This window comes from Podarcis erhardii (genome assembly GCF_964252035.2).
Source record: "Podarcis erhardii genome assembly, chromosome: 8".
NCBI lineage: Eukaryota > Metazoa > Chordata > Lepidosauria > Squamata > Lacertidae > Podarcis > Podarcis erhardii.
In genome coordinates this window covers 48,980,003-49,005,947 of record NC_138499.1, presented here as the reverse complement: position 1 = coordinate 49,005,947, position 25,945 = coordinate 48,980,003, and the positions used below count along the sequence as shown (strand labels likewise).

General features: G+C 40.7%; 2 long non-coding RNA genes across 3 annotated transcripts; both read left to right on the top strand.

The window, feature by feature from the left end:
• Window positions 1-3,363: 3,363 nt before the first annotated feature.
• LOC309348432 lies at window positions 3,364-25,862 on the top strand. 2 transcript variants are annotated; one of them, XR_014159393.1, is made up of 3 exons: window positions 3,364-5,711; window positions 22,147-22,219; window positions 24,983-25,862. It is a non-coding gene; the product is annotated as an uncharacterized lncRNA (long non-coding RNA). The 2 variants fall into 2 exon arrangements; XR_014159394.1 differs by lacking the exon at window positions 3,364-5,711 and adding an exon at window positions 6,414-6,480.
• Window positions 6,538-18,698, top strand: LOC309348431. The gene is made up of 3 exons (XR_014159392.1): window positions 6,538-9,528; window positions 14,637-16,408; window positions 16,439-18,698. It is a non-coding gene; the product is annotated as an uncharacterized lncRNA (long non-coding RNA).
• Window positions 25,863-25,945: the final 83 nt, after the last annotated feature.

Genomic DNA, 25,945 nt, shown 5'->3' with positions numbered 1-25,945 from the left:
AATTTTGATAGATAAAATAGAAAGAGGGGGTTTTTCTTTGCCGGATTTAAGTTTGTATTATGAAGCGGCGTGCATACTTTGGTTAAAAGATTGGATAAAACTGGAGAACAGAGACTTATTGGACCTGGAAGGTTTTAATAATTGGTACGGATGGCACTCGTACCTATGGTACGGGAAAGTGAAGGTCCACAAGAGTTTCTTAAACCATATTTTTAGGGGACCAATATACCAGGTATGGGAAAGGAATAAAAACCTCCTTGAAAGAAAGACCCCCTGGTGGATCTCACCAATAGAGGTTTTAACGATCAAGAAAACAAATATGGAGGAGAAAAATGCCACTTATGAAGAAATGCTAAGAAAAACAGACCAAGGGCTTAAACTTAGACCTTATGAAGAGATAAAAAGCTTATTCACTGGTTGGTTGCAATATCACCAGGTGAATGATTTGCTGAAAGAGGATAAGAAGAATCTAGGTTTTGATGATAAAAAATCAAAATTTAACATAGAGGTAGTAGAAGGTAAAAACAAAACTTTGTCTAGAATTTATGATATACTATTAGAGTGGTATACAAAAGACGAGGAGGTGAAGGAGGCAATGATTAAATGGGCAATCGACTTTGGCTATAACATTGATTTTGAAAGGTGGTTGGAATTGTGGAATAGTAACATAAAGTTTACGGCCTGTATGGCATTGAGAGAAAATGTCTGGAAGATGTTATATAGGTGGTACCACACGCCTGTGAAATTGGCCAAAATGTACAGATTAAAGGATAAGAAATGCTGGAAATGTGGTGAGGTGGAGGGTGACCTATATCATTTATGGTGGACATGTAAAAAGGTGAAAGGCTTTTGGGAATCAATCTATAATGAGCTTAAAAAAATACTTAAGTACACTTTTCCCAAAAGACCTGAAGCCTTTTTGCTGGGAATGACGGGTAAAGAAATCAAAAAAGAAGACAAGACGATATTTCTCTACGCCACCACAGCAGCAAGAATTATGTTGGCACAATACTGGAAAGTGGAAACCATTCCCAGCATGAATGATTGGCAGATTAAAATGGTAAATTATGCTGAGCTTGATAGATTAACAGGTAGAATAAGAGATCAAGATGAACAGAAATTTCTGAAAAATTGGAGTAAATATTGGAACTATATTGGAACAAATGTTTAAAGTGAATTGGCGGGGCTAGAACAACTCTATCAGTGAGTGAATCTAAGATTTTAGATTAAAAATCAAATACGTAACGGAAGAAGATATTTGATACTTACCAAAAGGGTGGAGGGGAGTTCAGGGTTTTCTTCTTCTTCTTCTTCTTTTTTTCCTTTTTCTTTTTTATGATGTAGCCAATTTACCCGTCTTTGTATAGTCGGAGGAAGGGAAATGCTGGCTTGTGTATTTTTATTGTAGTGATTTTTTTTTTGTATTCTTTTTTGTATTTTTTCTTATTTGTGTATGTCTGTTCTGCGCATAACTTTAATAAAAATGTATTGTGGAAAAATGAGTCCAAACAAAAGCTGTGCTGATTGTTACTTACTCTATACCCTATACTCACTCTATTGCCCTAAACCTAGCATGCCTAGTATGGATGTTTACTTCTTTTCTCCCTGAATTTTGTATATTGAACCAACCACAAGATTAGCCCACCTTTGTCAGATGAGCTTCATAGGCTGCCCAGTTTGACTTGTGATCTGTCCAAGTCTGCTTTGCTCCCCACCATTCACTTTTCAGAAAAAGAAAAAAAATGCTTATACCTTTTGGCATGAGTAGCTGAAATTTGCAGGCATTCTAGTGCTTCAAGAGTAGATAAAATCTCCCAAATTTTGTGTGTAATTGTGTGCTGAGCACCATCAAAGCTTTTTTGTTTTAAATGAGTAATCTATATATATTTATTTTGTGGCAGATTTGGATGAAATTTGCAGACAGCACAAATATTGCCAAATTTCAGAAGCCTAGCTATAGTAGGGCAGCGATTACAGTTTTATGGTGGATTACAAAATCTCTCTTATAGCTTTGTGGGTAATCGGTCTGAAAAATGCTGAGAGGTTTCGCTGGATAAGGACCTTGCCAAATTGCAGACAAATAGGTCCAAGGACTTTGTGCTAAGCATATTTAGAGTTGATTTGGGGTGGAAAGATATAAAAGATATAAGCTTTCCAGTCAAAACCATTCTCTCTGATTATAAACTAGATCTGTCTGCCACAATGGAACTCTCCTCCACTTTCTCCCCACCCTGGTGTCTGGCTTTCCACCATCAGCCCACCCTGATTTTATACTAGGTTCAGACACACTACCATCTTTCCTTGTTTTGTCCATCAAAACACCGTTTCTCTACTGCCAGTTCCTGGTTGCTCTGCAGCGTCCTCTGGTGTAACATTATAATAATGCATTATGAATGTTACAAGCAAAACTTAATGTGTCCATCTACATTATGAAAATCATTCCTCACCCCTTCCTTAACAGTATAAACCATGAGAGTTGATCCGCCCTTAGTGTCTTGCCTGAACCCAGGCTCATGGTTTAGTTCTTTCCAGATTAACAATGGCTTGTCCTATGGTTTGCAGTTTCTGGGTTGTCTGAGAGAATCAAACCACAAGTCCGAGATTAGATGATGTACTAAGTCAAACCATGGCTTAACTCAATGCAGAACAACCAGAAAAGGGCAAAGTGGCCACTATCTCCTCTCCAGGAACCCATGTGCTTGAGCATTCATGCTAAGTCATGGTTTGGCATGATGTGTAAACAAAACCATAATAACCTCATGACTGAGCTAAAATTTGAACCACTGGACCACATAAGAATAACAACATGACCCATTTTAAGGTTACCTTTTTAGTTGAATGTCTCTTGGAATTTAATTGCAGTTAAATCTGTTGAAGGGTGAAATAACACTTTCAGACTTGATTTCCCCCCCTGTGCATAGCATCTCTAGAGGCCATGTCTTCCCAGGAGAAAACTGTGCCATTGCACATAGGATTTATGCTGCAATAATGTTTTTCCCCACAGAAGAATGTGATCAACTTTCTGTTGCAACATGCATTTAACAGAAAAGATAGGAATGTAAGGAACAGAAAGTAAACTGAACTGGATGGGATTTCTATTTCTACAGTATATATTCAGTGCGTGTAGAGGGAAAATGTTGCATCAGAACCAGTCCCTAAATTGTTTCTGGGAAAATAATCTTGGCTAATGGAGTATAAAATATTTTTAAATGCAACATATTAAATTTGATTTATTGTGTCCATTTCTTCCAGTGACTCAAGATCTGCAACAGCAATTTTTTATAATGTGGAAAGATCTTTGTTTTTCAAAAGGATTTGCTATCTAATTAAAGTATAGAAAGTTCCCCTGTGCAATCTCACATGCATGATTCCCTTACAAGTATTTTTTTTCTCTTTTAAGATAGTAAAGACAAAAAGGGGTATTAGAAAACAGCATCAATTTTATTCATCATTTCTGTTTGATGGGAAAATAAGCTCTCATAAAGGTAAAGGCACCCCTGACTGTTAGGTCCAGTCATGGACAAAGTCTTTTGTATATAGGACACAAAACTATCCACTACTATAAAAATGTCTAGAGAGTAATTATTGTAGATATAAAATATGTATTGTACTTCTGGCGGATCCACCAGGAAGACAGGCAGCAACGCCTTTGGTTGTTGCTATGGTTACCATGGCCTAGTGGGGCATATTTTGTATCACTTTTGTCTAGCACTTTATTTACTAGGAAAAGCAGCAATTTCATCTATTATTCACAAATATTCTCTACTTCATTCACTTCCTTTTTCCACCTCCAGTTTCCTCCCATCCTTTGTTCCCATTCCCCCGGAATTTATACATTTGTCTTTCCACAGTTTTGAGGATTTTCGAATTTTCAGCCTGATGTTCCTGTGGCTACCTAATTATCTTCGCAGTAAGGTAAAGGTCGTGCACTTCCTAGTATGATTGCCAAGCTGTTTGTTCAGGAAGAAAGAAAAAGCATGTCAGTCTTTCCAGAACAGAATTGTATATGATTGATTGTTTCAACAATTGTCCATGTATTATTTTGATATATATTCTACCCAGTGCTAAAGGCTGAAGGTGGTTTACGACATATGAAACAATGAGACAGGGAAACTTACCAGTAATTCTAAAAATAACACCTCTTCCTTTCTTAAGAGGGGAATAAGACACCTTCACCATCTGAGAAGGTTGTTGGAATCCACAGAGCTCTGCTGTCATAGCTCAGTTAGAATGTGTTGCTGATAACACGAAGGTCACAGGTTTGACCCCAATAAGGGACAGCTGCATATTCCTGCTCTGCAAGGGGTTGGACTAGATGATCCTCAGGGTCCCTTCTAACTCTATAATTCTGTGATCCATGGGAGCTTCCTGTTCCAACTCTATTTCCTTTTCTACCCCCTTCCCTAACAAGTGTTCCTTAATTCATTCCTCCCATAGCCAGTGTAGCACAATTGCTTACCTAGCCCCATTAGCATTCCAGAAAACATAACACGATGAATATAAAAAATGCAAGCCACTGTAGTATAAGATATTTGTGCTGACAGGTCCACAAAAGACAAACCATGTTTACATTTTCAGGGTCAAAAAGAATCCCTTTCTTTGCTGTTCTGGAAGATAATTTCTTAGGTGGTCCTGGGTAAAACTGACAAAACATATTAGGGAGATTCTGGACCTTTTTCAAAATCTGGCAAAGAATATTACTATTATAGCCAGTTCCTAATTATAATAATTGTGCAGAAAAACATGTACAATCAGTGGTTGTGTTTTCCCCCAACCATTGTCATAGCAGCAGCCCTGGGGAAAGTATTTATAGTGTCCCTGGTGACCCTATGTTGCCTGGATAAAATCACATTATTGGTCTCAACGTATGCTGATGTTAATTGAGATTTGCTGGACATAATGCGGATGTTCTGTTCTTTTTATTTGGTGTGCTAAGGTATGGGGGGGAGAGACGCCTTATCTGCACTATACATTTAAGCAATACTATACCTCTTTAAAGAGTTATTGCTTTCCCAAAGAATCCAAAGCAGTTTAATAGTTAATGCGTACCCCTGTGTACCCCCAGAAAAAAGCACTGCTTATAGATCATCTAAATTTTTACAAGAGATTGATTCAAAAGCACCATCAAATCTTAGATCAATTTGAGGTCCGCAGATCAGTTTGTGGTTTTCTTGTCTTCCTATGTAAAAAACATGAAGATCACTCAGGCCATGTTTTTGTGGTTATGGTAATCACTGGATCTGTGATTTTCAGCATATACACTACCAGTGTAAGCTTTAATTTGATAGCGTTTTTTTGCACATAACATTTTGATTTTTAAAAATATGATTTTAATTGCACTGGACTCCCCTTGTTGGCATCTGTCTGTCTCAAGAGAGAAAGGATTGTGCCTCCAGGGGAGAAGTCAAAACCCTGCATTAGCAGCACCGAAGTGACCTCCCTTGGGTGCAAGTAGGTGGACTACCCTCCCAGCTTGACAAGCCTCATCTGCTCTTCATTTCCCTCTACAGTATGTGCATAAATCATCTTCTTGGTGTTTGGACCCATGAATGGTCTCATCCACTCAATCCACCAGAGCCTGTCTTCGCATGCAGGGAAAGTCCCTCACTCACAGAGTGTTTGAGACCCATCAACTACCTTCACCCAGTCAGTTGATGCTGTTTCCCGGGGTGTGGCCACTGTTGCATGCTGACAGCTTCTAGGAGACACAGGTGAGTGGTGAGTGCAGAGCGGGTACCAAAGATGGGCAAGATGTTAGAATTCCTGATCCATGATTGCAGTCATGGGATTTTTGTCTTTCACATGACGGTATATTTTGACTCCACAGAGTGGGAAGTGACGGAGACAGGATGTTTATGTTACTGTGTTCCGTGAAGTGGGACTATTGTCATTTGATCTTTCTCTCTTTGCTGTCTGATGCTAGAGAGAGAGGGAGCTATGTTGCAGTGCTCTGTATGTGTTTATATGTAAATATAGTAGATTAGCCAAAATGCTGAGTTGCTGAGGTCTGTCATGCAAGGTGCACAAACTCTGAGGATCCCTAAGTGTGCCGATGTTGGCATTGGTCGCTGTGATGTTTGGGATGAAGAAAGCTTCTGAAACTCCCAAACGATCAACCAGGAGGGAGAGAACATGCCAGTCGGGCATGTCTCTGCCAGGGTCCTACTCGAGTGTAGGCTGAAATCCTGACACAAGCTACCCCAGAAGGAGTACAACGTGTCCCCCACCAGAGGCAGTACCCCTCCCCAACACTCCACATACCCCACTGGGCTCCAGTGGGATGCAAATTGTGTGTGTGTGTGTGCGCGCGCACGCGCGCGCGCACACACACACACACACACTTTCTCTCGGGGGGGGGGGGACAGAGAAGCAAATGGAGCGCTGGTACCTACAGCACTCTCTCAAAATTTCAAATAGGCTCAAATAGGCTCACAACCCCTAGAAGTGACTAGCAGAAGTCTGCCAGTAGAAAACCTATCAGTAAGTTTCTTTGACATTTCTTACTCAGCCAGATGACAGTCTTCATTTGTTATGTGGGATGCACATCTGCCAGCATAAATAGTTTTTATGTGCTTGACACCAAGTTGTCCATTAATAAGTTGAATTGCTGTGATATTTTTCATGTTAGGGATAACAGTATCCCAGCTGCTACATACAGTATATGCTATGTCAATTATTGTGAGCATAAATAAGGCTAGGTCACCTTGGCAGTCACTATATTATCTGAAAGTTAAATCCATCACTAGGAAACCACAGTAAATTAGGAGGCACACATGCTTTGAATGAAAATAATAAATGGAATGAGATAATAATAATTAAAATTGTTAAAAGAAGGCATATATGTTATTCAGATCATGACAGTCTATGTCCACATTATAATGGAAGGAGACACTTTATAACTTTATACTTTAAAAACTCTGCACTACTCATGTCCATCCCTATGCTGTAGATAGTGTGGGATGAAAACATTCAAAATGCTAAGTAAAGGGTTAATGCTCACCAGGGCTATAGAACTCTGTGATGTCATGTGCCGGAGGCAGTTGTGTCAGTTGGTACAGTTATGGCAGTTATTAACAGTCTTTTGTGTTAGAGCAGCTGAGCAGTACCCTCCCAGTATATGGTGATAAGACATCATTGTAACAAAACTCAGTTACGATTGGCTACCTAAAGGTTTATTCATCTTTAACAAATGTTATATTCAGATATATTCCATGAACATATTGATCAGTAAGTCAATAATGCACTGGGCACAGAAAGGTTGCATTAAAATTGCTCTGCTGGTAAAGAGCAAACTACTACCGTAATTAATATATAGCTATAGCTACTACTAATAAATCCTATAAAAATGTCATGGGTGATTCATGGCTTATGTAGACATTAATAAATTATTGACTCATAGCATGTTCTTGGCTTCTGAAGATGTTTGAAATTTGGAAAATAGATCTGGTTGAATATATCATATATTATAAAAAATAAAAATAAGCAAAAGTATATCAGCCTTGAATATGCAAGCCCAGTACAAGGCAAAGTTGAATGTGCTTAAATTCACTGAAATTAATAGGTCTGTACATTCTAAATCAGTCCTGTATTATGACCACTTTCTATCTCCCTTTTCACTGAAAAAAAGAACATTAGACACTAGCAGGAGATCCTGTGAGACATCACATCTGTCTGTGAACCCTGCATCAAACTTTTCCTCAAAGTAAATTGTGGATGTTTAATCCCTGCTGAGTCAGTCTGAGACAATTGCAATAAATCTGCTGTCATAGATAAGAATGGATCATAATAAGATCATAATATGCCCAATGTTAACTTGACATACAATAGGGAAAAGCACGCTGCAGGAACATAATGAAAATACATGTATCCTGCAATCTAAGATGGGCTGCTCCAGTGTATAGTCCACTGTGGATGCATGACTAAGGCAGATTAATCTTGATGTAGGAAAATGTAACCTTCAGAAAACCACGAGTGCTGAAGAAAAAAAATGATCAGGCCAGTTTAAAACTAGAAGGTGTTATTTTTTTTACAACTCGCAAGCTTCAAAAGAAACCTGCTTCCTTTCAATGATAAAAGTGCTTTCTCCATCAATATAATTATTTGTGATGCCAATAAAAGGTTTGATGATGATGATATAATTATTTCCTGCATGTTTGTGCCGCCCCTCCCAGTCCACTAGTGTGCAAGGAGCATCTCCATGGTGCAACTCCGCACACCTGCCATAAACTTGTGAGAAAAGCCAGCTGTTTCGATCTCTTCTATGCCATTAATATGGTGGCCCAATGTTTGATCATATCAAAGCTGTAATGAAAAAGCAATAAATATTGGCAATAATTTATTGGTATTATTATTTTTGCTTGAAATAAGAAGCACAAATCATTACAACACAGAGTGCATTGCAATAATTCTGAGCAGAGCTAGAAATCCAACCACCAAGGCCACCTTAGCCTCAAATGACAATGCTGGATCCAAGAATATTCCCGAGCCGTAAAGGTTGCTCTTTCCATAAAAGTGTAAAAGTTCTCCAAGTTCTGCTGCACACAGAATTCCTCCACATGGGATTCAAAATAGCACTAAGTAGATTGCTCAGTCAGTGCAAGCATTTCTACTTTCCTGACAGAATTATCTCCTCTCCTCACCCTGATTGCTGTTCACCCAACTCTCCAGAGCTGATTTGTGGGGCGTGGGGAGCACGTGGGAGGAGGAGGAGGAGGAGGAGGAGGAGGAAGCCTCATTGTACTAGTGGAACATGCTGTGGTGGCTCTGCTAATGCAATTATTTAGTAGGCCTCTTTTCAGAATTCATTTTCAATTTGTTGGCCTACATCTAACCTTATTACCACTTCCAAACACTTGTATAGCACCTCAGCTTCCTCTCCTGAGTCAGATGGAACAAAGAGACTGAGCTGGGTATCATCCACTCCAAAACTCCTAATGACAGCTCCCACCATTTTCATACAGAAGTTAAATAGTGTGGAGAACATGATTGGAACACTACAGGGAAGCTCTCATGCCATTGAACAGTGGTCTCCTATAATTACTTTCTGAAAACAGCTCTGGATGTAAGAGCAAAACCATTGAAATAAAGTGTCCCCCGTCCTCACCTCCATGAGCCACTCCAAAGGAGACCATGGTCTATGGTATTGAAAGTCAAGAAGAATGAACAGGCTCACAATCCCCATCTTTGTTCTGACAAATAATATTAACCTGGATAACCAAAGAAGTTTCAGTTCTATGACTGGACTTGAAGTGAACTGCCCTGAGACCTCTGGGTATAGGGCTGTATATAAACTAATAATAATAATAATAATAATAATAATAATAATAATAATAATAATATGCAATCTCCTTCAAACATGCCTAAAGCTTGACCACCATCATCATTTTGAGGACCCTGCCAACAAGGGGATATTTGCTACTTGAAGCTACACACTTAGTTGGCTGCTTATCAGTTGGGAAGGAACTATATTGTGTTTGAAGAGAAGATGGATATGAAGTGAAATTATCCCAGACACCACTGTTGTTTCTGGTCAGTACATGCTCTTAACTATATTAGGTTCCATTTTTAATCTATTAAAAATGGCATAACAGAAAAGAGGTATTCTCCAACTCATATCAGTGGGGTTTTTTTGTTTTGTTTTTAGTATCCTGCATCTTTGCAATGCAAGAGATTTAACTCCCTCAGGTCCCCCCCTCATATATGTATGTGTATCTTTCCTATTTTTTGTGACTATGATAACACACACAGTTTTTGCATTGCTTTTGGCAAAGTGGCCTACTTAGCAAATGCTTTAAAAGTTCTGGCTTTCCTAGTTTCTGTGTCATTTAATTTTATTACATTCTCAAATATTAAATAATCATAAATAATGAAGACTCTAGGTTGAGATATGCCAGGAAGAATGTTTAAACTTGAGAACATAGTTTGGGGCCATAGTTTTCAGAACTTGAAGACCAAACTAGGGTGCCTCTAATACTGACTGCTTTTAAAAAGCCTATTTTATAAATAATGTCATGGCCAATAATGTCATGCCTTGATTAATACTGCACAGAAACTACTTTAAGTTTGTGTGTGTGTGAATAATTTTACCACAGCCAATAGATAACCCATTTCCACAAATGTTTCCATGTTCCTGGTGAAAATCTTTCTTTGTTGATATGAAGCAGAGGAGTTGGCAGGCAATCACAGGAGCACTAGAGCAGCTTTCTTTTTTTAAAGGAGGGTTATTGTCCATCTCTGGGATGCGGGTGGCGCTGTGGGTTAAACCACAAAGCCTAGGACTTGCCGATCAGAAGGTCAGCGGTTCGAATCCCTGCGATGGAGTGAGCTCCCGTTGCTCGGTCCCTGCTCCTGCCAACCTAGCAGTTCGAAAGCACGTCAAAGTGCAAGTAGATAAATACGGTAGGTACCGCTCCGGCGGGAAGGTAAATGGTGTTTCTGTGCGCTGCTCTGGTTCGCCAGAAGCGGCTTAGTCATGCTGGCCATATGACCCAGAAGCTGTATGCCGGTTCCCTCGGCCAATAAAGCAAGATGAGCGCCGCAACCCCAGAGTCAGTCATGACTGGACCTAATGGTCAGGGGTCCCTTTACCTTTTTATTGTCCATCTCTAGACTGCCTTCTTTGACTTCTATGTCTACAAAACATTACAAAGCATTGTAGATGTTGTGGGGGGAAGCACTCCCCCCCCTGCTTGATTATCAGCTTATATTTTCATGTCTGAAAACTCACCCATGGTTGAGTTGCAAATTCAAGAGTAAATGTCTGAGACAAAATCTTCTTCAGAAATGAGTGAGAATGTTTTGGCTTGAACTTTAATTTTATATGTTCTTTGAGTCATGTTCTTTATTAGTGCAATTTATAGTCTTCATTCTCACGGGTTACCCTATTTACGCATGTTAACTAAATCCCCAATTAATAGTAGACATATTTTCACAACTCCTGCTTATTTACAAAATCTTGTAAGGAAAGAGGAGGGAGATGGAATAGCAGCCGCTACTTTAAGGCATAAAATTAGACCAATCATTCTTATTTTGGAACACATAGGATTCCGCATTTAGACTCTTGTGCAAAACAATATGCATGATGGTAATTCAGTAATTTTTAACTGAGCCACACATGTATGTTTCCAAGCTACACATGAGTCTCTGTGCAAGTCAGTAAGGCAGAACTGACTGAAATTCCCGGCTGCAGTTAGTGTTACATTATAACATTGTGCTTATACAAGAGAGATAGATGCATGTAGATGGATTTTTGGTTAGTCATGGCATTAAAGTTGGGAGAAACCAAAGCTCAGTCGTAGAGCACAAGATGTGTACCGAGAAGGTGCCATGTTCAGTCATGGCATTTCCAGATAAAAAGTCCAGTGGTGGCAATATGCAAGTCCTCTGCTTGAGACCCAAGATATCTGCTGCTACTTAGATGGTAAAGTAGCCTGACCTGCTATAAAGCAGCTTTCTAAGTGTGGAAGATGCATTTGCACTGATGGTCAGTTTTTGTCTAATAAAATAGGAGTAATCCCACCCTGTTCTCTTTCTAACCCATTTTGCTGATCAATCATATCTGAAGCTAAGATGACTGTGAGGCCTTATTGAAATTCATGGAGTCACAGAAGGGTGCCAGGAAGTCCGGGGGTGGGGAGACCTTGGTCCCCTCCTCCCATGAATTACCATGTCTATCCTCATTTCCTTTCTAAAAAGTCCCTTGAAAGCATATGATTGTTGAAGCCATTATAAAAATAAGAGCCCTCATCATAATTTTGCAGTGATGAATAGTTTTCTGGTGTACAATTGGAATAACATGCATATATATATATATATCCACCCACATATATAATCATTTTTGATTATAGGCAAAATCAAGTGGACTCAAATTATAGAGATATACAACCATGTGAATAACACAGCATTCATATCTTAAAGCAATTAAGAACTCACAACAAAAGCAGAAGTGGTGATGGAGACAGAGAGAATACTTGGGCAAGATTTAAAAATATAGAATTGATGGATACAGGACTTCAATAGCATGCTTATCTAGGAAATTTCAGAAGCACAGCCTGACAAATGTCTCGATTATAGATAGAAAATGAACACATGAGTGCTGGCTTCAGAGAACAAAGATGCTTGTCCTGCCTGGAACAATGAGGACATGGAACTAAATGGGAGATTGTCACTGAGGGAAAGACAGAAATCTAGGGAGCCAACCAGAAAGAGACACCTAAGATTCCAGTAGACAGCAAAAGGCGATACAAGTTGATGGTGATCGTGTTTTATACATTAAAAAAGATTAAAAGAAATGTAGAAGAACCTGCGTAGGCATGACCAGCAGGCTGGCAGGAAGAAGGATGGACTTGATCCTAGATGCATGGAAACCAGTATCTTTATAAGTGCGGTGTTGTTGTTTTTTTTGGTATATTATTTCTTACTCTTTAACCTGTTATAGTTTAACATAGCTTAATAACATTTGAATTATCAGTGTTTGATTCAGATGGTGGGAGAACTCCAGTGGCCAGGTATGCATTTTGAACAGGGTGGTAGAGTCCCTGTTTTATTTTTCATATTTATTTGCAGATTCATAAGCCACTTCATAACCCAAAGTTACCAAAGTGGTGTACAATAAACAGTTTAAAATAAAAAATAATACAAACTCAGTAAACAGAAGAACAATAAGAACATTTCAGAGGAAGCCTTCATAAACAAATATGTCTTTAATTAATGTGCTTGCTAATTTCAATTTGTAAGTGATTTCAGGAGCTCTTGGTGGGTGTTGAACGTTCAACTCATTTTTTGAACCAGCACAAGAATGAGTGCTAGTGCAAGAGGATTTCCCCCTCTCCTCCTCCCACTCACATCCTTCGCAACCCAAAATTCTGCTCTGGAATATTGGGGGCTGGAAGAACCTGCCCAGGACAAATTTAGGGAACACAGGGGAAGTAGAAGGGGAGAAGTTCCATCACACAAGGAAAAATACTTGCACTGACAGTACATTCACCTTAGTGCTATGCTGAATACAATCCATATTATAATACCCCACACAAAAAATCGCACACTGGAAATCTTTTTTTTAAAAAACGAATACTTTAATTCTTTAATATTTTGTACAGGCGCACAGATGGGCATTCAAGCATTCAGCATACGCATATGTCCATATCAAAAACAGCAAAGTGATGTACTTGGGTAATAGTACACACACCAGAAATCTAACCAAAAACCCACTGGTCAAAATGTATCATAGTGAAACCAATTGCCGGTCTGGCTATGAATAAAACACCTCTCTGGCACTAAATTCTACAAGCTGACACTCATGCTGCAGGCCGTTGGTACTTTATAAAGCCTTTCCTTGACATCCTGATTATTGAATGTTATGCAAGGCAGCGGGGGGGGGGGAGGAGGGGAGAGAGAAGATGCATGATTAGAATAAGGTTGATTTTAATAGTAGCTTAATGCAGTAGGGAAGATGTAGTGCAGCAATAAAAATGTAAAATGTTAGAAAATAGGTTCCATAAACCTGGATTTATGCTATTTTTGTACATTTCAAATTTTCTTCAGCTCTGCAAATTGCAAGGGATGTTTAGATGGTAAAGGATAGGTTTCGTTAACAAACCCTGATGGAAGGAATTTGTCACTGAACTGAAACTGGCTCATTTATGTGGATTTCCCAAGATTAGTGGAGTGGATGGCATACAGGCAACTCCTTATTTGCGTTCTGAGGCACTGCACATTTAAGTGAAGTCACATATATTGGGAACACCGTTGAAAAAGCCTGAAAACACCCTCTAAACCTAAACTGTGACTGGAGAAACCCTATAAAAAAAACAAAAATTCATCAAACTCCACAATAATCGGTTCCTCCAAACTTCCTTGCTCAAACTCTCAACTCTCCATAGGCCTCAAAGGTCAGTGCAAAGGCTCCTGAAATTGCACTTGCAAAGGCTTGTGGGATTGCTAGATTTTTGTCCCCCTTTTTTTGCTGTTTTTGCACTCTTTTTAAGGTCCACTTTGGCTCCTTTTCATGCCACTTCTGGGTTGACTGCAATGCGTACAGTTGTAGTTACACATGCCTCGAACATGTGTAAATGGGGAGTTGCTTGGGTTTCATGAATATCGAATTTAGACCCTGAAGTTATTGATCCTTTTAAGCAACTTAGACCTCCTAGAGCTGCTACTTTAGATTTTCTCCAAAAGAAATGTCCTTGCCCTCAAAAGAATATTTACTCAGTTGTGTCTCAGCATCTCAACATCTCAATATCTAAAATAAATGGGAAATTATTGGATTAATGAGGGTCAGAACCTTATTAAGCATAACATAGATCTGCACAGATACTAAGAGCCATGAGGGACCTGCCTATTTTGACCTTCCCCCAACACTTGCATAATTTAAGGTACCATTGTTAAATGTTCTTGCTAACGCGCCACAGCTTGTCCAGCCTGCATAAAAGAGTTTCTAACATTGCTGCAAAGCCTGGAACTGCTCAGTGTTCTGACTCAGGGCCAGACTAGAAACAATGCCGCTGTTTAGAATAACAATTGGAGGCATGCTGGGGCAGGGCGAACGGGAATGGATTGGTTTGGACTAGGAATGGAAGGATCTATCCATCTTGTTTCTGTCCACTTCTCATTTTTCAAATCTTAAATTTCTACAGCCACATATAGCTTGCGAAACATAGACCACTTACAAACGCCATCTCCAACTTCTCAAAAGATTCCATCAATGGTGTCTCCGAAAAATCTTACACATCACTTGGGAAGACAGGCGAACTAATATCAGTGTACTGGATGAAGCAAAGATCACCAGTGTTGAAGCAATGATTCTCCAACATCAACTTTGTTGGACTGGTCATGTTGTGTGGATGCCTGGTGATCTTCTTCCAAAGCAACTACTCTATTCCAAACTTAAAAATGGAAAGTGTGGTGGTAAACAAAAGAGGTTTAAAGACTGTCTCAAGGAAAATCTTTAAAAATGTAGTATAAACACCGACAACTGGGAAACACTGGCCTGCGAGTGCTCCAGTTGGAGAACAGCCTTTACCAAAGGTGTCATGGACTTTGAAGACACTCGAACTCAGAAGGCAAGGGAGAAACGTGCTAAGAGGAAGGCACGCTTGGCAAATCCATACCGTGATCAACTCCCACCCGGGAACCAATGTCCCCACTGTGGAAGGACGTGTGGATCCAGAATTGGCCTCCACAGTCACTTACAGACTCATTGTTAAAACCGTGCTTATGGAAGACAATCTTACTCGGCTATGTGTGATCGCCGAAGATGAAGAAGAAATATTTGGAGGGGGGGGGAATCTTCATGGAAATTCTTCAGCATTTTAGTGTGAATTTCTCCTAATAAACATATTTTTGCATGCAGTTTTGATTAATGTACACATTTTTGCAAACAATTTGTCCTTATATAATGCATTTTAGTAGGTAATTTTCACCAATATATTCATTATGATGTACATTTCCTCCAAATTTATTAATTTTTTTAAACATTGTTAAGTTGGAGAACTTCAAAATTCAAAATGAATTTTGAAGGATAGTTGTGTCTCAGTTCTCATATTGTTTCAGAAAACGTGGATTTGATGGATTTGGCTTCATAAGAAAACTGAATGGAATCCCTTCCACCATCCCTAATTAAGACTGAGACCTTGGCCTGAAGGAAGTGGGGCTTCGACCCATGATCTTCCGCTAAGGCTCCATGACAAATCCCCTTATACTTGCTATTGCAGTGAATGGGACCTCTTTGTAAAAAAATGCTAACTGGGTGAATAGAGTCTCGTCTTTGGCTCCTAGTGCTTAGAGAGCAATAAGGAACAGGAGATTGTTTATTGTAAAACAATTCATATGTAATTCTTATTGCTTAAATAATAGGGCTATCATACAGGAGCGGCCATAGTTTGGAAGGCACACTATGAAGACTTGTATAGAAGAATATAGATCCATGATTTGGTGTGAGGCCAAATCTACTACAGTGAGTAGGGAAGGCTAAACATTGGCAAGGTACTGCCATGGTAAATGTTGGCATCTGATAAACCTGCTTAGTAATTCTATTCCTTTAAAAATGCTATTAGCAGAGAAGTGTTAGAGAGTCTGTTGAGACTGATGCCCTTAACAACCACACATGATGAGATATCTTGGCTGTTAGCACTGCTTTCAGTGAAGGCCTTGCCTGCCCACATATTGGTTGGGCAATTTGTCCAGTGGACACATGCCAGCCTTTTGAACGGTTTATCTACATAGCTTTGCATAAATACCAAGGCTGATGCCATCACATCTGCAAAATGTTCCAGATATTTATAACACTACCAGGCAATTAATATGCTAAAATGGAGAGAGGTAGTAGAGGGGCTATGTATTGAGCATCATTGGGTTTACCAGAAGTAGGTTAAGACATTTTACAATGTCATTGTGCTAAACTTCTATAGTTGAGAGAGAGAGAGAGAGAGAGAGAGAGAGAGAGAGAGAGAGAGAGAGAGAGAACCACAAGTGTTATTATGATAAACATGCTTTGTGACATTTGGCACTGTGAAATGAGGGCGGGGGGAGATCCTTTGTAGGGAATAGCTTCATTGCCACAGATGGATCAAGGACAGACCTATGAATCAGCATCAGTGCTCTCAGTTGGTGCTATGTGCCTAGAAAATGTCTGTTACAGTCTTAGTGATATATTTGGCTGAAGAGCTGTGAAGCTAATTTTAGGATTTATTAATTAGAAGTATTTTTATACTGTCCTTCAATCATATTCACAGGCAGGTTATAAAAATAATAAAAGAATTAAAATATAAATACAACAAATAAAATAAGCTAAGAGCCCAAAAGCAACACAAAGCAACATTAAAATCACATTTTAAAAGTTCAGGCTGATAAAAAAAAAAAGTTGCTAACATAATAATAATGGAAGTGCTAGGGCAGGTCCTTCAGCTGCCAAGGTGCCACAGCTGAGAAGGCCCCCTCTCTGCCACCTTCCTCATCTCAAATGGTGGGGACACCTACAGGTGGTTTTCTGTTGACAATCTTAATTTACAGATAGAACGTATGGAGACAGGCAATTCTTCAAGTATTCAAGCCCTAAGCCATGAGGAACTTTAAGAGTCAAAATCAGCACTGGAAATGGATTGGGAGCCAATGTTATTTGTAACACAGGCATAGGCAATGGAGGCTGACCTTTTTATGGTAAACAGGGCACTGCCTCACTAATCTCACTCTGCCCCCTTGCCAGCCTTCAGCTGCTTACTTTCTTACTTTCAACCAGCCCAAGGGGTGGCCCTGCCTCAATGTTGCCCTTTTACAATTCATGGGGTGGGGACGGAGGATGATGCGGGACAGAACTATAATTAGGTAGTCATTGACTCTGGATTCACCTACTATTGGTCTGTTTCCTTCTGCCAGTGGGCACCAGCCACCACTGGGCATGGGAACATAAGAAGCTGCCTTGTACTGAGCCAGACCATTGGTTGTATAGCCAACCATCTAGCTATATCTGTATTTGATTGTATTTGATTCCTTTGCTATGGCTTGTGGCTGATGCAAATAAAGATTTTATCTATCTATCTATCTATCTATCTATCTATCTATCTATCTATCTATCCATCTAACTCAATATTGTTTGCTTATTGACAGGCAGTAGCTCTCCCTGGTTTCTCTCTGGAGAAGTGAGAGACTGAACCTGGGACCAGGGACAGATCTACTATGGAACTAATGAAGCTTCAGCTTCAGGGTCCAATCCCAGAGGGATGTAGTAGGGTTTTTTTGAGGGGTTTTTAAGGTGGTGATCTGTCATAGAATAACCCCACTGAAAAAGATAACAGTGGTTACCCAGATCTTGTTGCTGGTTGCATAGAGGCCCTCATATCAGTTCAAGCTTCAGGTCCCCCCAAACGTAGGTCCTACCTGGGACCTTCTGCATGTGAAGCAGGTGCTCTGCCACTGAGTGATTGTCCTTCCCTTTCCTACCCAGCCCCCCACCCAATGCTTGGGCCAGATACCCTCAGTAGGCACGCCTCTTTTTTGCTGCTTTTGTACCTTAGGCCATTAGCTAGTCTTCTCCCTTACATCCCAGTCCACCTAGGAGCTGATGAGATGAGCATGGGCTACAACTCCTTTCATTGCATGCTTCTTTTGGAGGAGCAGGTGAACATGCAGTGGCAGTAGGGAGGAGGAGCAGGGCCACCGAGCACCTTCCTGGGGCATGGACCTTGGCAGGTGTCTGACTACTGAGCCCTGATGGCAGCATTGCTCACCTGAGAAGTCTATTCAAGGCAGATGTTCTCCCCAAACATGGAAAGATCCTATCTTTCAGAAGAATCTTTTCAGATATCAAATACTGTAGACTTAGCATATAAATGGTGTAGTGACGCCTACATTTCCTGAACCGAATGCTGATATGATCATTTTGATGCTGTGAAAATTACCTTGTTCACCAAGGAGAAAGGAGTTAATCTCACTACCGTTTGCATTATCAGTATTTGTGATCAGTGACAAGATACTCAAGGCCAAGCCTATCAAACCATTCTGCCATGCCTGAAATTGCTAAGCCAGATGTTAAGCAGGTGATTATATCTAAGAAGAGAATGCATTTGTGTTCCAGAAAGTAAAGATTAGAATGAAGGTTACTGCAGAAGAAAGAATGACTTGCATTTTGTAATAATAATCACCAGGTAAGGAGGAAATCAGCCCTGAATGCGCACTGGAAGGACAGATCCTGAAACTAAGGCTCCAATACTTTGGCCACCTCATGAGAAGAGAAGACTCCCTGGAAAATACCCTGATGCTGGAAAAGATGGAGGGCACAAGCAGAAGGGGACGGCAGAGGACGAGATGGTTGGACAGTGTTCTCGAAGCTACCAGCATGAGTTTGACCAAACTGTGGGAGGCAGTGGAAGACAGGAGTGCCTGGCGTGCTCTGGTCCATGGGGTCATGAAGAGTCGGACATGACTAAACCACAACAACGAGGAGGAGGAGGAGGAGGAGGAGGAGGACAAAAGGGATAGTGAGTCATTATCAGGCAGCTCACAGTGAAGTTATGTTATGGCTTCAAGATTAGTTAATGGAATTATAATCCTTTCACCAGAATAATTAATTTAGTCCACATTATTTGAATAATTTAAAAGCATGGTGTTAGCATAATAAAAACACAATTTTTAATAGGTGGGGTTTTAAGATCCAAGGCAGCAGTGTTTATGGGCACAATCTCCCACTCAACTTTCTCCCCTCCACTAAAAACATCTTGCCCACGCTAAACACTTGAACTCCTATATTAGACTCTTCACTGAATTGTGAAAAAAGGTTTGTTGAGGGAAGATTGTAACCTTCAGGTATTCAGTCGATCAGATAAAAACTGCCTTCCCTGCCATGTTAGGCAAATGAGGCAGCCCAGCCCTTTAGAAAGGAATTCCTTCTACCTTATTGATGCTTCTCAAAGAGTCCAGTGTAGACCTGATATTTGGGGGGCAGGATTGCAATCAGCAATTTCATCACCAGTTTCTTTGACACCGAGTTCCTGTGTTGTACTGATGGCTAATGTCTCTTTCAAAGACAGGTTTGTCCCAGTGTATAATTTACATGGATTTGCTTTGCGTCGAATTTTAATGTCACATCTGAATCAGCATCAGAAAGACAAAGCTTTAATCAGCTCTAACATTATACTCTCTGGAGTTTGAGTTTAAGCTGTGTGGAATAAGATGGCCTAAGCTAAATCCACTTCACATAAATCTCTTGTGCATCCATCTTTCTTACAGTCCACATGGCTTCCTGTGCATATGTCCATGGAATGGCCATTGTTTCCGCAGCAGGAGTCCTTTAAAGTATGAAGCTGGGTGTTATTAGAACTGACAGACCACTTCTCCCTCAAGGATCTGTTGTCAGCCCGAATTGGTTGCAGGAGTGGACATAATTATTGCTGTATGATATCTGCAGCAAATTTGCCCTCTGACCATTAGTGCCTATTATACTGCAGCTATCCTTCCTTTCAGCTCATCCTTACTTTACAGAATAAGCTACATCAGGGGTAGGCAGACTTCAGGCTTGTTGGATCTTTGTAATTTGCATGATATGCATGATATAATACATAATAATAATAATTTATTATTTATACCCCGCCCATCTGGCTGGGTTTCCCCAGCTACTCTGGGCGGCTTCCAAGAGAACACTAAAATACAATAACCTATAAAACATTAAAAGCTTCCCTAAACAGGCCTGCCTTCAGATGTCTTCTAAAAGTCTGGTAGTTGTTTTTCTCTTTGACATCTTGTGGGAGGGCATTTCACAGGGCGGGTGCCACTACCGAGAAGGCCCTCTGCCTGGTTCCCTGTAACTTGGACCTCACTGGACCTCAGTGTCCGGGCAGAATGATGGGGGTGGAGGTGCTCCTTCAGGTATACTGGACTGGGGCCGTTTAGGGCATACAGATAACGTGTTTTTAATAAATCAGCAGTGTTGATGAGGAATGGCACAGCTACAAAGTTTACAAAACAAAATCCACCACTGTTCACATCAGTCAGCAGTTACCAATATTTGCATTTCCAAAACACTAGGTTGGCAGGATGGAGATCCCCCCCCCCAAAAAAAACCTTATCAAGGGTTGGGACCTTGTGATGTCACAAGGCAGGGGAATGTCACATGATCACCAACTCTTGCAAGAACAGTTTATTGGTAAAGTTGTACAGGGTCTTATTAAAGGCTGATAAAAATGGTGGTGAGAGAAAAAATAGGGGGAAACCAACTTTTGAGAGGGGGGACTGTTATTTTTCCATTTCAATAGAAAAATGGAAATTTAGGGTGAAATAGAGAAACTTCTTGGGCAATGTTTTCTTTTCCAGAATATGTGAGTTACTTTGTTTTTTAAAAAGCCAAAAACAAACAAAACAAAACAAAATGATAATGTTCCACTAATTACACTGCTTCAAAACTCCTAGATCCAAAGGTAATAATGTTGCCAACTGAATGAACTAACCACATCTCAGCTTGATCAGAGATCATCTAGGGGAGTGCTGTTGGTTGTCTCTCATGTTACCAAAGCCCGACTAGGCTTAACCGGAAGTCAGGCATGTAGCGTTGTTAGTTCCACACTGTGGAACGCTTCTCGCAGCAGGCATTCACAGGTTTGCTTTCACGTGTCTCTCGAAAACTTTTGTTTATGCCAACAGGCCTATTGGGTTGTTTTGTTTTCTTTAGCTGAGCCAGTCATTTTTTATTTTTATTATTTTGTGATTTTGGATTGTCTTTATAGTATTCTGTGTGATGCACTGCCTTGGGGTTTTACATGAGTGGGTGGTATAGAAATACATTTTGTAAGTAAAGAAATAAACCTCCTCCCACATTTCACAGACAGAAATGGATATCCTTGAAACACCCTTATTTCATTATCTAGCACTTTCACACTGCTCAAACTTACATACATACACACAGGCCAGTTATGATAGCATTGATCATATCAGTAGTGCTGTTTCACTGCCCACTTACATTAATCACACTTCATATTCACTGCATACCACATGCATACATCTCACTTCCCTTTCACCTGACTGATTCTGCTTTCTGCTGCAAGCAGGCTGGGATGGCTGTGCTTCATTGTTGATTGACATGCATGTGCTCGCTCTGCTCCCGCAGCTTGGCCTGGATAGGCAGGGACATTGCTGCTGCCACTGCACAACTACCAGTCCAAATACAAGGCCCAAACACTGCTGCCCACCAAGCAAGCATGCCACTGCTCATCAGCAGCCACCACCCTGGCTGGTGACAGGCATTAGAGAGGTTCTGCTGCTGCTGCCGCCCATGTTGGTGCAAGCAGTACACGGGCAAGACTACAGCTGCCAGTACTGTACTGAAAATGCAGGGCAAGGGTGAGTACCCCACTCTGCAATCTTCCCAATAGGCAGTGTTAACTGCAGCCATACTGCTCTCCCTCCTGAAAGGTGAACATGGGGAAGAAGGGAAACGTGGCCGAGGTGGCTGATCAGAGATTTGGACTGCTAGCTAGAAGGTCACAGATCCCGAAATCTTAGAATTCCACCAGATATGGAACAGATCTTTGTTCCGATATTTCTTCCTGCATCATAGACATGTGGGGAAAAATTCCTCCTGGTATTATTCATGTACTGAAATAAATGATTTATTGTTAGTATTCATTTTGTTTTCCTGCACTGTAAACATTCTTTTTGCAGGCTTTTATAAAGGAATTTCTGATCTGAGGCAGCAGGTGGATAAGTGGTCTGTGCATGGTGACTGCTACTTCAAGTGAGTCTTAAGGGATGATTCTGCTTTCCTTTAAAATCAGTAAAAAAGTTTTGGTAAATTTCAGTTCCGCAGCAGAAATATTGGTTGGGTTGGTTAAGAGTTAATGAATGAAACATAATATGCCTAGAGAGGATCAAAGAGGGCAAATTGATTACAAAATCTAGATAAAGAAATGCAGATTATTTATACAGTATCTTGATAAGAATAGAGAATGTGGAAATTAGACTTCTTTCATTTATATAAAAAAAACAAAACAAATTCCTTCCAGTAGCACCTTAAAGACCAACTAAGTCAGTTCTTGGTATGAGCTTTCGTGTGCATGCACACTTCTTCAGATACACTGAAACAGAAGTTTCCAGACCCTTCTATATAGTGGTCTGGAAACTTCTGTTTCAGTGTATCTGAAGAAGTGTGCATGCACACGAAAGCTCATACCAAGAACTGACTTAGTTGGTCTTTAAGGTGCTACTGGAAGGAATTTGTTTTGTTTTGACTATGGCAGACCAACACGGCTACCTATCTGTAACTTCATTTATATATTGATTTGGAACAGTGTGACATAGTCTATTCTATTACTCCTTAGAGGAGACACACACTTTTTAAATAAAATGCAATGACTGAGCAAAATGAAGCAGAAGGTCACTTTGGGACTGCGGATGATCTTCTTAGCCAATTGTTCAGTTTTATCAGTAGTGTGTCAAATACATTTCAAGTTTGGTTGTAACTATTACTCTATTATTATGGATTCAGGTAGGTAGCCATGTTGGTCTGATGCAGTCAAAATAAATAAATAAATAAATAAATAGTCCAGTAGCACCTTAGAGACCTACTAAGTTTTATTTCAGTATGAGCTTTTGTGTGCATGGACACTTCTTCAGTGTGCATTTATATTACTAGGTTTGTATTGCACTTCCAGGAATAATATACTTCTCAAAATAGAGCAACACAGAAAACCAGAAACAAAAAACCCCAGGCTAATAAATGGTTTTACATTTGTGATTAAAGCTGTTAATGGTAAACAACCTGCAATTTGTTAGTCAAAAGATCCAGCTTGCAGGTAGTGGACAATTCTCTGGTCAGAATTGTTTGCTATGCCTAGCAGATGTAAAATGAAGAATTCACATAGTAAGGCAGCAGGCATTAAGATGAAAAATATGTCAAGGTCACTTTCACAGTAATTCCCAAAGAATTTATACCTGGACTAACATTCATTGTTGTTGCCTGAGGGGGGGTCTGGCATGACAGACAGAACCATGACAGACAGAACAATGGTAAAGTGCTCTTCTAAATTTAAGGACTATTTATTTAGATCATTATGGGTGTGGACAGTGTTTTTGTGTGGCGGTACTCACCAGTACTGAGAACTAGCAAATCTTTTTTGTGGCTGCCCATATCAGCAATTTTGTGCGGGCATCAATGGCATTTTTATCAAGTAATTAGTACCAGTGAAGGATATTAGGATGTAAAAGGGACCTTGTGAGGACTACGCCCCTGGCAGTTATGGGGAAAGAACAGGAAGGGGTTGAGAGTGAAAGAGGAAACAAGTTATGCAAGTATGTTGCATGAGCTATGCTTAAGGGAGCATGCGTGGAAGAGGGAGAAGCAGGAACCAATGAGGAAATGCCAACAGAGCATTGAGCGAGCCATATAAGGGAATCAATGAAAAGGTTTATGTGACGGACAAAGGAGGTGGGATGACAAGGGATGGGGTGATGTGAAGGTTATAAAAGTGCTTGCCTGTTTGCTGTAAGGCCGGCCAGCCTTTGGAAGCGATTCCGCTGGCCGCCTCTGCGCAGAACTGAATAAACTCTTTCTCCGTGAACCACACCCTGGTGTTCTTTGACTCCTCTGTCTCCCCTCCCCCGTGGGGGTACGTGCTCCAGTGGACAAGGTAAAAGGCTTCACCAGCACCTCATTTTTTAAAAAAACCAAAGAATTTTAAAGAGAATTGGGTGTGGAAAAACCACTTTTCTCAGGACAACCCACCACTGCCATGTTGCAATGCCAATGGAAGCTCCACTCCCTCCCCACAAGCCTAACTGTACCTTGAGGAAGGATATTTCAAATTCAAAATGTTAATGAGCATTTTGAAAGTGGTACTTTGGGGAGGAGAATTGCTGAAATGGTTTGTGTCTCCATTGTACTGAGGGAAGCCTTCTTGTCAGCTGAGTGACACCACTGAACACAATCCATATTCAAATGACATGCCAATGTAAAATGGGACGATGGTCTGGCATTCAAATCCCAACTTAACCTGAACTTGGGGCAAAAGTAGTGCAATCTGAAAGCAATTTTAAAGCCCAATGATCTCTAGGCCTTGAATTCATCTTCAAAGTGCCCTAACCCTTGCCTCCTGAAATTCTTGAATTTGCACCAAAAGTCCTTAAAGGTAGCCGGTGTACAATTTATTGTAAGAAACTCTTGTTTCAGCTTTTCCTTCTCTGCCAAACTTAGGCATATGATTGGTGTTTTTGCTGCAAGGCAGTTGTCTAAATCTATTCTTGGAGCTACTATGTCTACAGTTATTGAAATAATTGTGTTCACACATTTTGGCTGAGCCGAGCTTCATTTGGTTAGGCTGCGTCAGCATTTCCATTGTGAAGCACACCACTTTGAAAGGTATAAAAAAGAAACCAATCATCATAGTTGCATAAACTCTAGTGTTTGAAAGATGCAGCATCCACACAGACAATTTTGTAATTAAGGAAATGTTATGTACTTTATCCCTTTGCGGCCGCCTCAATTATCTTTTTGAAAAGATAGTTTCTACCCTGACAAAACTAAATGTCGCTGTGATCCATCTGTCCTTCTGTGTTCAGCGGCCCCAAGCAGTGAGATGCACCCAGAACACTCTGATGGTGAGTAAGTCAGATCTGTTAATAAATTCCTGGGGAAAGGTCAGATCTGTGCATAAATTGTTTTTTGTAACTGCACACAGATCAGTTCCCTTCCAATGGAGTGAAAATGGAAGCCCAAACAAACACAAGCTCCATGTGTTAATTAAAGTTCAATGACAATGATAGATACATTATTTAACCATCAAAAAAACATGTGGGGTGAGTTCTGTTGCACTCAAATCTGTTTGATTCCCATAGGCATCTGGTTTGCCACTGTTAGAATAAAATCCTTGACTAGATAGGCCATGGGTCGGCAAACTAAGGTCCGTGGGCCAGATCAGGCCCAATTGCCTTCTGGATCCGGCCCGCAGACGGTCCAGGAATCGCCGTGTGGATCGCCAGCACTCAGTTCTTTCCCTCTCCCTCCCTCGGCAGTGGCGGCGCCTCCTCCCCCTCCCTCCTCCTGGCTTCTCCCCGCCCTGCCTAGAGGAGGAAGGGGGCTGGACTTTGTTAGTGCCAGCAGCAGCAGCACTCGAGCGGCCACCATTTTAAGCAGCCCCTCTCCAGAGCCCTTTCGAGGGCCACTCATCGTCTCTCTGCTGCCGCCAGCCCTTGCCGCTTGCAAGACACAGGAGCCGCAGTTGGCTGAGCACCCCTCTTGAGTGGCTGCCATTTTAAGCAGCCACTCTCTATAGTCCTTTCGCGCACTGCTTATCGTCTCTCTGCCACCACTGCCAGCCCCTGCCACTCGCAAGACACAGGTAAGCAGCCACCAGGGCTTGTGGTGCTCTTGCATTATCCCCCCCCAAAAATAGTCCAGCCCACCACAAGATCTGAGAGACAGTGGACTGCCCCCCTGCTGAAAAAGTTTGCTGACCCCTGAGATAGA